Source organism: Miscanthus floridulus, chromosome 15, assembly GCF_019320115.1.
Source record: "Miscanthus floridulus cultivar M001 chromosome 15, ASM1932011v1, whole genome shotgun sequence".
In the NCBI taxonomy this organism is placed as follows: domain Eukaryota; kingdom Viridiplantae; phylum Streptophyta; class Magnoliopsida; order Poales; family Poaceae; genus Miscanthus; species Miscanthus floridulus.
Window position 1 is genome coordinate 66,051,741 of NC_089594.1, and position 11,625 is coordinate 66,063,365.

General features: G+C 40.1%; 1 long non-coding RNA gene across 1 annotated transcript; it reads right to left on the reverse strand.

Annotated features, from left to right (window-relative positions):
• Positions 1-6,652: 6,652 nt before the first annotated feature.
• Positions 6,653-8,659, reverse strand: LOC136509309 (uncharacterized). The gene is made up of 6 exons (XR_010772306.1): positions 8,527-8,659; positions 8,247-8,444; positions 7,676-7,826; positions 7,454-7,596; positions 6,885-7,087; positions 6,653-6,790 (listed from the first exon to the last, which is right to left on the reverse strand). It is a non-coding gene; the product is annotated as an uncharacterized lncRNA (long non-coding RNA).
• Between the last annotated feature and the right edge of the window lie 2,966 nt (positions 8,660-11,625).

Consider the following 11,625-nt stretch of genomic DNA (forward strand, 5'->3'; position numbering starts at 1 on the left):
TTGGTTAATGCCATGTTGGAGACTGTGGGACTATCTAAGGAATGGTGGGGTGAGGCTATATTGATAGCATGTCATGTCCTGAATAGAGTGCCCACAAAGAACAAAGAAATTACACCATTTGAGGAATGGGAGAAGAAGAGATTAAATCTCTCTTACCTGCAAACTTGGGGTTGTTTGACAAAGGTGAATGTGCCAATAAACAAAAAGCGAAAGCTTGGACTAAAGACTCTTGATGGTGTCTTTCTTGGTTATGCTATTCACAGCGTGGGTTATAGATTTTTAATTATAAACTCCCACCCCTGTTAAAGAGGGGTCAGGCAGGGTGACCCACTCTCACCCCTGTTATTTGTCTTAGCATCTGATCTTCTTCAATCTATTGTCAACAAAGCTTGGTAGATGGGCATCCTCAAGCACCCACTTAGTGATTTCTTTGGAGGTGACTTTCCCAATTGTACAGTATGCTGATGACACTCTTCTCATCTTGCCTGGAGATGCTAGAACTCTTTTTAACCTCAAGTGCTTATTGAGATCCTTCTCTGATTCCAGTGGTTTACATGTGAACTTTAGGAAATCTTTCTTGGTGCCCATCAACTTAGCAGATGAAAAGGTCATTCATTTATCTAGAACTTTTGGTTGCAGCATAGGATCTATGCCTTTCACATATCTGGGGCTCCCACTTGGACTAACCAAGCCTACTATGCAAGAATTTACACCTCTGTTGACAAAGATTGAGAAAAGACTTTGTGGAGTCAGTAAACACTTATCTTATGATGGAAGGCTCATTCTAGTAAACTCTGTATTTTAAGCTCTTCCTACATTCTACATGTGCAGTCTTAAAATTCTAGCTCAAGTTATTAAGCAAATTGATATCTATAGAAGGCACTGCTTATGGAGCAAGGGAGACATCAATAGGAGAGGAACTTTTCTTGCTACCTGGGAAACAGTCTGTAAACCAAAGGATCAGGGTGGGCTGGGTATAATTGATATCAAGAGTCAGAACAATGCTTTACTCATGAAGTTTTTGGACAAATTCTACAATGAGGTAGACATACCTTGGGTATCCATGACATGGTCCAAATTTTACTCTAACTCTCAGACACCACCACATGCTAGAAGTCCAATTGGATCCTTTTGGTGGAAATACATTATGACTCTTTTTTCTTAAATTCAGAGATTTTGCCAAGTGCAATCCAAGCAATGGAAGGTCTGTTCTTTTCTAGGCAGATAATTGGTCAGATCAAAAGCTCCAAGATATGTTCCCCCAATTATTCTCCTTTACCAGAAAGAAGAAATGTTCCATCCGTTTCTTTCTGACTCAAGATGAAAGCAGATTGTTTAGCCTGCCCTTGTCGACACAAGCTGCAAATCAGCTAGTACAACTGCAAACTCTCATCCAGCAGAGAATTTGGAATGCAGAAACAAAGGACATATGGTGCTATTCTTGGGGATCATGCAAGTACAGTAGTAAGAAGGCTTACAAAATTATGAATGCTCACACAGCAACTTCTCCCCTCTTCAATTGGATGTGGGCCTCCAGCAACCTTGGTAAACATAAGTTTTTCTCTTGGCTCTTGCTCAGGGATAGAATCAACACAAGGAATCTTTTAAGGAGGAAGAACATGCTTCTTGAAAATTACAATTGTGTTCTATGTAATGCTGATTGTGAGGAAACTAGTTTGCATTTGTTTTTTGAATGCAACTTCAGTACATCATGTTGGAACAACATCCTTATATGTTGGAACCAAAATTTGATAAGAAATGCAGTCATATTTGACAATGTGCATGCCAACCTCAGCAATTAGAAAAGACAGTTCAAGGAGGAGCTGGACCTTGTCTATACTAAGGCCAGGCCAAGTAGACAGACTGCGCTAATTCACTGGAAGGAGAGTTTCACTTAGTTTTTTCATTTTTTCATTTCTTTTCTCCTTTGGGCATTATGGCCTTGTACTTTATCTTCTTCTGTTACTCTTGTGTACAGACCATTCTTTCTTTTAATTGAAATCAAAAAAATATCAGGTAGGGGCCTTCCCTACTGTTTTGATCAAAAAAAATTATAAACTCTAGTGTTCCTGAGATGGCTGTTGATACAATCATGGAATCTAGAGACGCTATATTTTTTGAGAATGAGTTTCCTATGAAAAATGCACCTAGCACAACTGGTCATGAATTTATAATTCCCCATGAGCATGAAAATTTTACTCCGATAGAACAAATTGAGGAACCCTATGTGTAAAATCCTGAGGAGGATGACACTATAGTCACCAGGAAAAGTAAGAGACAGAGGACTGCAAAGTCTTTTGATGATGACTATATTGTGTACCTTGTGGATGACACACCAACAACCATTGAAGAGGCATATTCCTCTCCTAATGCTGACTTATGGAAGAAAGCAATACGGAGTGAGATGGATTTTGTTATGTCTAATGGAACTTGGGAAATTGTTGATCGTCCCTATGGGTGCAAGCCTATAGGGTGCAAATGGGAGTTCAAGAAAAAGCTTAGGTCTGATGGTACTATTGAGAGGTACAAGGCAAGGCTTGTGGCCAAGGGTTATACTCAAAAGGAAGATGAGGATTTCTTTGATACTTATTCACCGTTTGCCCGATTGACCACAATTCGAGTTTTGGTTTCCCTGACAGCCTCTTATTGTCTTATCGTTCATCAAATGGATGTTAAGACAACTTTCCTAAACAGAGAGTTGGAGGAGGAGATCTATATGGATCAGCCGGATGGGTTTGTGGCAAATGGTCAAGAAGGCAAAGTGTGTAAATTATTAAAGTCATTATATGGCCTAAAACAAGCTCCTAAGCAATGGCATGAGAAGTTCAATAGAACTTTAACATCTGCTGGCTTTGTTGTGAATGAAACTGACAAATGTGTGTACTATCGGTTTGGTGGGGGTGGAGTCATTTTGTGTTTATATGTTGATGACATACTGATCTTTGGATCTAGCCTCAAAGTGATCGAAGAGGTGAAGGGATTTTAACTAATAATTTTAAGATGAAAGATTTGGGAGAGGCTGATGTTATTCTTAATATCAAGCTTCTAAGAGAAGGTGATGGTGGGGTAACTCTGTTACAAACCCACTATGTGGAAAAGGTGCTGAGTCATTTTAGGTTCAGTGACTGCACCTGCTCCTACACCTTATGACCCTAGTGTGCTATTGAGGAAAAATCGAAGAATAGCAAGAGATCAGTTGAGATATTCTCAGATCATTGGTTTGCTCATTTATCTTGCTAGTGCAACAAGGCCAGACATCTCATTTGCAGTATGCAAGCTGAGCTGGTTTGTGTCAAACCCAGGAGATGATCACTGGTGTGCTCTTGAGAGAGTAATGTGCTACCTAAAAGGGACCATGAGCTATGGTATTTGTTATATCGGACATCCAAAAGTGCTATTAGGCTACTGTGATGCCAACTGGATTTCTGATGCTGATGAGCTTTATGCCACAAGTGGATATGTGTTTTCGCTTGGAGGTGGCACTGTTTTCTGGAAGTCTTGCAAGCAGACTATCTTAACGAAGTCTACAATGGAAGCAGAACTCACAGCATTAGACACTGTTGGATCTGAGGCTGAGTGGCTTCGTGATCTCCTTATGGATTTACCGGTTATTGAAAAAACCCATACCGGCTATTTCTATGAACTGCGATAACCAGACTGTGATTATGAAGGTTAACAGTTCTAAGGATAACATGAAGTCCACAAGGCATGTTAAGAGACGACTAAAATCTGTCAGAAAATTGAGAAACTCCAGAGTAATAGCGTTGGACTATGTCCACACGTCTAACAATCTGGCAGATCAGTTCACTAAAGGTCTGTCACGCAACGTGATAGAAAGTGCATCAAGAGAGATGGGTTTGAGATCCACTTGAAATTTACTATAGTGGTAACCTGTTCTATGTAATCGGAGATCCCGTGAAGTAGGACGGTGAAACAAGCAAGTAGTAAATTATGAGGAAAGATCCTTAGTAAGACTCATTTCTGATGCATATCTTTCCTTTCTGTAAGGCAGGCTGATTTTTGCCTTAATGTGATTCAAGTGGCTTGTCAAAGCAAAGATGTCCTACAGAATATCTTTTGAGGAACACACCTATATGAGTCAGACTGCTGATCACAGACTATGAGATTTGGGTGATCTCTAAATACTCATGAAAGGCACTGAAGTATGACTTATATGCTTTAAATAGAGGGGATGCCTTTTGCTGTCCTGTATCAGCTAAGGACTTTAGTGACATTCACCTCACACAAAACTGTCAATTCAAGGCTTAGTCCATTGTTCAGTTGTGACTGAGTGAAACTATTGTTCTAGATGGATGTTCAACTCAACAGTCTCCATCGAAACACTGGTATATAAAAGAAATGTGGTTCTAAGACTACTTTGTTACAAACCCTAGAGTTTAGTGGGGATTGTTGGATATAATATGGGCTTGGCCCATATAATATTTAATGAATCAAATAAAACTCTATGGTACGTAACATTAAGTGTTGCATGGTTTAATACCATACGAGATTTTGACTGAACGCTGACTCAGCTTATATGGTTGGAAACTATTCATCTAAATTGAGAAGCTGAGAAAAGGACAAAGGCGTGCCACACGCACACGTGCCGTCGCCGTCGCCGGCCAGGCCGGGCCGAGGCCGTGGCAGGCGAGCGGCGAGCGGGCGTGGCCAGTCTTTTGCCACTTAAATCCACATTATCACGGGAGTTTCGCTCCTTGATGGTGGAGACGAACTGACTGCATCAGTTACCGTCCCTTCCGCTTCCGCTTCCCGTCTCCTGGGATTCTCCGCTGCCTTCGTCTTCTCTTTCCCGTCAGCAGCCATATATCCTGTCTTTCGTCAGTCCAGACCCCATCTTCCGCAACCACTTCCGAGAGCCACAGATCAGCAGCCTTCTGACTTCCCCGTCCCGTACCTCTGCGCGCACGGAGGAGCGGGAGAGCAAGTGCCTCCGAAACCCTCGTCCGCCTGAGAATCCTGCACGGGGTGAGCGGCGATTAGGTTTCTGGGGAGCGATCCGTGACTGCTCGTCCATCTTCTTCCTGGAGATCGCTCTTGGATCCGTCCTCTCTCTGGAACATCAACAAGTCTTCTTCCTGGTGATCCGTTCGTGGGACTGCACTGCGAACATCTTTCTGCATCGACCGTGGTCCGTGACTCGAGCAACGCACTATGTCGACTAGTGCAAATGGAGCCTCCGATGCCCTCAGCATGGGACCCTCCACTGGGTACAATCTAATCTCTGTGATTACTGTATTTTGTATTCTTACTGTATCAATCAGTATGTCATCTATGCATACTGTAGCGTTCATAAAAAATATACACATGCACATATATGCTGTCACAAACCTGCTGATGTTATATTTCTGGATTAAACTAATAATGAAAATGCCTAAATTTCTAATAGTGGATTGATGCAAATCCGACTACATCCAAACAAGGCCTAAAGTTGTTTGCAAATGCATGGTAAGTAAACATGATTTGTTACCTTATTACTGTTTATAATGTACTGAACAGCAACAGTATATAGCTAGGAAATAATAAAAAACATTTGAATTGTTTCCAGTTAAATAATCTCACATCCCTTCAGGTAGGATTCTACTCACAGATTCACGCAGAATCTTCATCTGGTAGAACCCCATTGCCTCGGGAAAGAGGATAGCCTGCGTATGTATATATAAGCGCGTTACATTTGAACTTGTCGACGTTTTTCGATCGAATTGCATTTGAACTTGTGAACTGGCAGTGGCAGAGTATTGAAAAGATAACCACCTGCCACTTGCTCTCGGTTGTAGCAAAAGAGGCGACGACCGAGGGCGACGACCTCTCCAAGAATCAACGATACTGACCGACGCGTAGATTTTTAACCTATTCGCCACACAACGCGTTAATCTCGCATAATTCTAATAAACCGCGTACGCTCAGATGATATAGAACTTGTTTAATCCCGTCGGGAAAAATCTGAGAAGTTGTAGGGAGGATGCCCGGAAAAGACAGCGGCTTCTCGCTGTATTTTCAGGCCGTTATCCTTGCAGCTTCTCTGAAAGACAGGGGGATCGATTATTTCAGGTTCCTTTTGCTTGACCTCGGAGTTAGCTCTTAGTACATTTACTTTCCACACGCGCACGTAGATTCTCTCTGGTTTATTCTGAACGAATGCCATTACTTTCAATTCGATGTCCAGTTCTGAATTCTACAAGAAGAAGTTTCAGAAAGTTTCGTCTTAAAGCATGACAAATGCAACAATAATGTCATCATTCCATCTTTATTATATTTTACAGACAACTTGGGACTACCAGCATTACAAGTAGCAAGTTTATGGTAAGTTACAAAAATCTCACCATATTGGTACATCACAGTACAAACATTAAGTCTTGCTCTCTTTGAGTTTAAACAATGAATACAATAACGAATATTAATATAGATTAAACAATGAATACAATAAAGCCACCACACAGAATTTAGACTACTGCAAGAACGAAATGCCAACAGCAGTTTCATTTGTGTGGACTGCTCAGGGGCTCCAACTTTCTTGCTCAAACACAAGTCTTGCTCTCTTTGAAGCCCTCATTATAGTCTTCCACTTGACAAGCGCGCTCAATTTAACCCACCTACGACAGGTGGGCAGCTTCGTCATGCTGCTGCCAACTGATGTAAAAGTCATCCATGTTAAAACTGCTTTGTGTCGACAAAACAGGATCACCAGCTTGCATACTTGGTGGGAAAGGAGATGCATACTGAGAAGCCATTAGATGCTCTTGCTCTGGATACCAGTGACCAAGTGAAGGACCTGCAAGAAAATACCATTCAGTGTATGGCCTTCAACTTCATTTAGTTATAGATAGGATAGGAATAGTTGCGTGAAATTTGATGTCAGTAGGTACCATTGTTTGTGAAAGACGTCTGATAATCCTCCTGATGGATTGCCAAGGCTGTTTGATCCAGTGCTACTGATGCTATAATTTCGCTTGAAGCAGTTTTTCGGGCAATGAAGTGTTACTGAACCTGCAGTGTAATTTGCTTCCGGAGCTTCATACTGAAATCCAGTACCAGAGCCCATCTGGACATCGATGTCAAAAGACGCATCCTGGGAGAATGCAATGTGCAGTTGAGTCAGTAATATGAAAAGAAAGTGCTTCAATGCTTTCTTAAAGGGAAATCCTAAAAACAACTGAGAGGGCAGTTTCCAAGCAATCCTTAACCACGGAAAAAGATTTTGGAAAACATGAAAGTACTTATTACATGGAACATTTCCTTTGTAGCAACAATAAAAATTTGGCAGTCATACTGATTTATAAAATCTTATGTGGCCCAGATTAAAATTAAATGCATATATAAAACACTAAAAACTAGAATTGTGAACCATATCTGTTGCAGCCAAATTATAAGAAAGTTTCTGTGATTGAACTGCAGTTTAATTTCAGGCCACTGCTAAATAATAGGCATTACTTACAGTTTCATTGTTTTCTGGTACAGAAGATAAGGTCCTCACTCGCACAGATCCAATCCTTCCAAATATACACTGCTGGGAGAGAGTACCAGAAAATCCATTGACCTTTGAAGTTCCTTGCTAATCTGCTTCGTGAATAGTTTGATCTGGAAACACTAAAGCTTTCATGTCACAAACAATTTTGATTGAAACAAGGAAAATATATACAGTTTAACAAGTCTTCACCATCAGGTTCAGTAGGCTTATGCCCAGGAATGATAGATTCCTGGAGTGTGCTGCAGTTAATTGGCCTTGGCTGGCCATTATACATTTCATAATCATGATGATGGTAGGTTATACATTTATATGCATCCTTGCTTAGTTCTTCCAATTGGGCCTGCAAAGGTATAAACATAGTAACTTCGCACAGTGTTTCCCAGAATTTTTCCTCATACATAGCAATAAGAAAAACTAAAATTTTCCTATCAACACTTTATTCTGCAACTTTAGGACCTCTCCATGTCTATTACATTGATGTGAATGACAATTTAGATTTTTTTCTTCAGCCACTCAATATGTTGTGGCATCTGTTTTCTTCACTTGTTAAAAAAATGCTTTACCAATAAAAAACAAAGATTTACTTCATTTTCATGCTTCTTATTTCACAAAATAACAGAAGCAAATTATATGCCCCAAAGCAAAAAGTCCTTTTGCTAATGTACTTATTTGATGTGAATTGCGTTGATAGTATGTGAACAAATATCTGAGCATGAATGTACTTCTAGTGGATATCACTGTGAGTATCAGGAAAAAGTACCTTCCTAAGCGTATCAAGATCACCAAAAGCATTATATTGACCAGCTATTGTTGCTCCAACAATCTGACCCAGAGAACTGACGTACACCCTAATGTTCTTGTCTTCAATAAAGTGAGAGTAAAGGGATCTCCCAGGATCGCACTTCTTAGCATGATCAATAATAGCTTTCCAGGCAGACGGTGGGGCATTACCGAGAATCTATACATATATAAAAAATTAGCCTGTGACAACGATCAAGATCGAACCATGAGAAAAGGTACGAACAAGACTGTTTTCTTACATTGTGCAGAGCTTTCTCATCCTAATAATACAATATCATTAAGTCCTCCACTGAAGAAATGCCATTAGCTTCCAATGCCTTATGGAAGACACCACCTTTTCCAATCTTTTTCAGGCACCACACTTTATAATCTTCTTATATGAATCCTGCACCCAAACCGCGGGCACCCGCTAGGGCCACATCACCCGCAAACCCGCTAGCCGTTGGATCAAGCGTTCATGCGATATCCACCGTTCGATCGGAGTCATCACGAGTCTGTCGCCCGGTAAGCTGGAAACCCGAACTTTCGCGAATCGTCGCCACCCGCTCGGCTCGCGAATTGTTTTGCCTCGCCCTCGCGGGGCCGGGCCGGCGGCACGGGGTCGGCCCCTCCTGCCGTCGTGCTCGGCGCGGCTCGGGCCACCAGCGAGGCGGCGAGGGCGAGTCGAGCGCCTGGCGCAGCGAGCCGAGCACGCCGCCACATGGATGTAGCTCCGAGCGAATGTAACATCCAGTTTCAAGGACAAAACGAGATATGCACCATAGGTGAGCCTTATAATTCAATTCTCACATATAGCTACAAGTAAAGGGTAGTATCAATAAACAATGCTTAATTACATAACGTACACAGTATAAAAGAGATAACCTTAGGAACAATCAACGGATAGACAACTCTGATCTCCGGGTGCAGACTTCACTCCACTGGATCCAAATGACTGGTTGATCACAAGCCCACTCTGACAGACTGTTATCTAGCCTGAGGTGTGGGGGAAATTGCAAGAGTGAGTCCATGTCGAACTCAATAAATATAGCCAGGGGTTTATGAGGCTCAATAAGCTGACACTGGTTTACTGCGGTTAGCAATTAATTGATCATCCAATTAAGCATTTATTAGCATCAAGGTAGTAGCAAAACCCATTTACACATGATCAATGAACATGAATAATCAATATCTTAAACAAACATAAATGATCATCTTAACAAGTAAAAGTCATTATCCCTTAATGTAAGTGTTCCAAGGTCGCTCGTATCCATGAGCACGGCTAGTATACCAGTTTGTTAACTCTGCGCGGAGGTGTACACTTTCACTGTGAGTCATGATTCTCGTATGCCCGGGTTAGCTAGGCCCAAAGCACAGAGAACCATATAAAGCCACCCAAGAGCTCGTCTAACTGGCCAGGGCCGCAGGGTCATCAGATATAGGAACCCCCTTCCAAAAATAAAGTAAAAGGCCGCTTCCAAAGCTAGGCTCAACAGGATAGAGGCTGTCCTATACCCAACTCGCAGACCTCTAACCAGCTAGAAAAGGGTTTCTCAAGCGACTAGAGCCAGAGCCATATAGCCCTCACAGCTGTACGTTAAATCCCGGATAATCAGTTACAAGACAAGACCTTATGTTGCTAAAAAGTCATCTTGTTTATGTTTATAGCATATTCATTAATCAAGTTTCAAGATCATGATTGTTGCACTAGCAATAGAACTACCCAATACAAACCTCCCAGGGTGACAAGGTAATTAAGTATTCAAAAGCTAGGAAATCCTACCATAGGTAGCAAGGAAGACACATGCTTATGTATTTTAGTGAGCATCATGAATAAGACAACAAGGAAGGTCCTTAGCTATACTTGCCTTTAACTTGCTTTACACCCAAAGCAACTTGCTCAGAGAAGTCCCAACTTTATCTTCCATTCTACAACTTCTGCAGCTTCGGGCACTCAACTTCTGATCTCCAGCGTTCACAAACGGTTCTTGTTCTACTCGAAGCAAACACCACGCAAAGGCAAACATACAAGAAACAAAGTAGACTAAGACAACACACCACATAAGAGAAAACATCGTACTAAACGTTACTACGACCGCGAGAGCGTAGGAAACGACTATCAGGAGCTTTTATATATATTATAAGACTAACGACTATTGATTTATTTTAACTAATTAAAACCAAGTGAAGAACAATAATTGAAACTGGTAAAAACATTTTTAATTTGAAAAGTCGAGTTTAACCATATTTTATATTTATAAACATGCATGTGTTATTTAATCAAAATAAACTTTAACTTTTCAGAATAAAAGAACATGTAAGAGCATCTACACTATAACTGAATATGACGTGGGTTCAGCTAAACAAATTATAATCAAAACATTGATATAACCAGTTTAATATTCATTTATTAAGGCCGACATGGAAAACCTATATTGCTTTTAATTAATTTAGAAAGCTAGTTGCACATTAATCTTAATCAAGTTAATATTTAAGTTCACAATGTATACTCCTAAATCTGAGCTAAAACAAATCATGTTTTATTTATAAATATTGCCGTATAGATTAATCAAGTCAAACTTTAACTTTGCAAAAGTAAAATGCACGTGAGAGCATCTAACAAGTTTAATATATGCAAGGTGTGTTTAAACTAATCAAACTATAATTTAGGAATACATTTATATTAATAATTAATCATATGAATATCATTTATTAAATACTGAAGTGTAACACACACACACACACACACACACACATATATATATATATATATATATATATATATATATATATATATATATATATATATAGAACTACTATCCTGTAGCTGGCTATAAAATAACTTATTCTGTAGCCACTTTGAGTTACGATAATTACTATGTTAATTTACGAGATTATAGTAACTCCTTACTAAGTGGTTTAATATAACGTTATGGTAAATATCCCCCGTGTGTTATAGTAACCCAACTATCGTAAATATGTATTGACATTACGGTAAATTAGTATATAAAATTATGGTAAATGGAGGTGGCTACAGAATAACTTATTCTGTAGCCGGCTACTGAATAGCCTCTCCCTATATATATATATATATATATATATATATATATTGCTTTTAAGTTAGAAAACTAATTGGTTGTAGGTTAATCAGATTAATATGTAAATTATAAAATTCATAGCCAGGTGATAGGATGACCGTCGATACTAACACGTAAATTACGTTGGCACGAAACTTACATAACTTGAACAAAGCAAAACGCAGAGACGCGGCAAGTACCTATAGCCCGAACTAGCTGACAACCGGTTCGGCTTCCAAATGCTGCTGGTGCGTAGCAACCAAGGACATGTGCAGAGAAGAC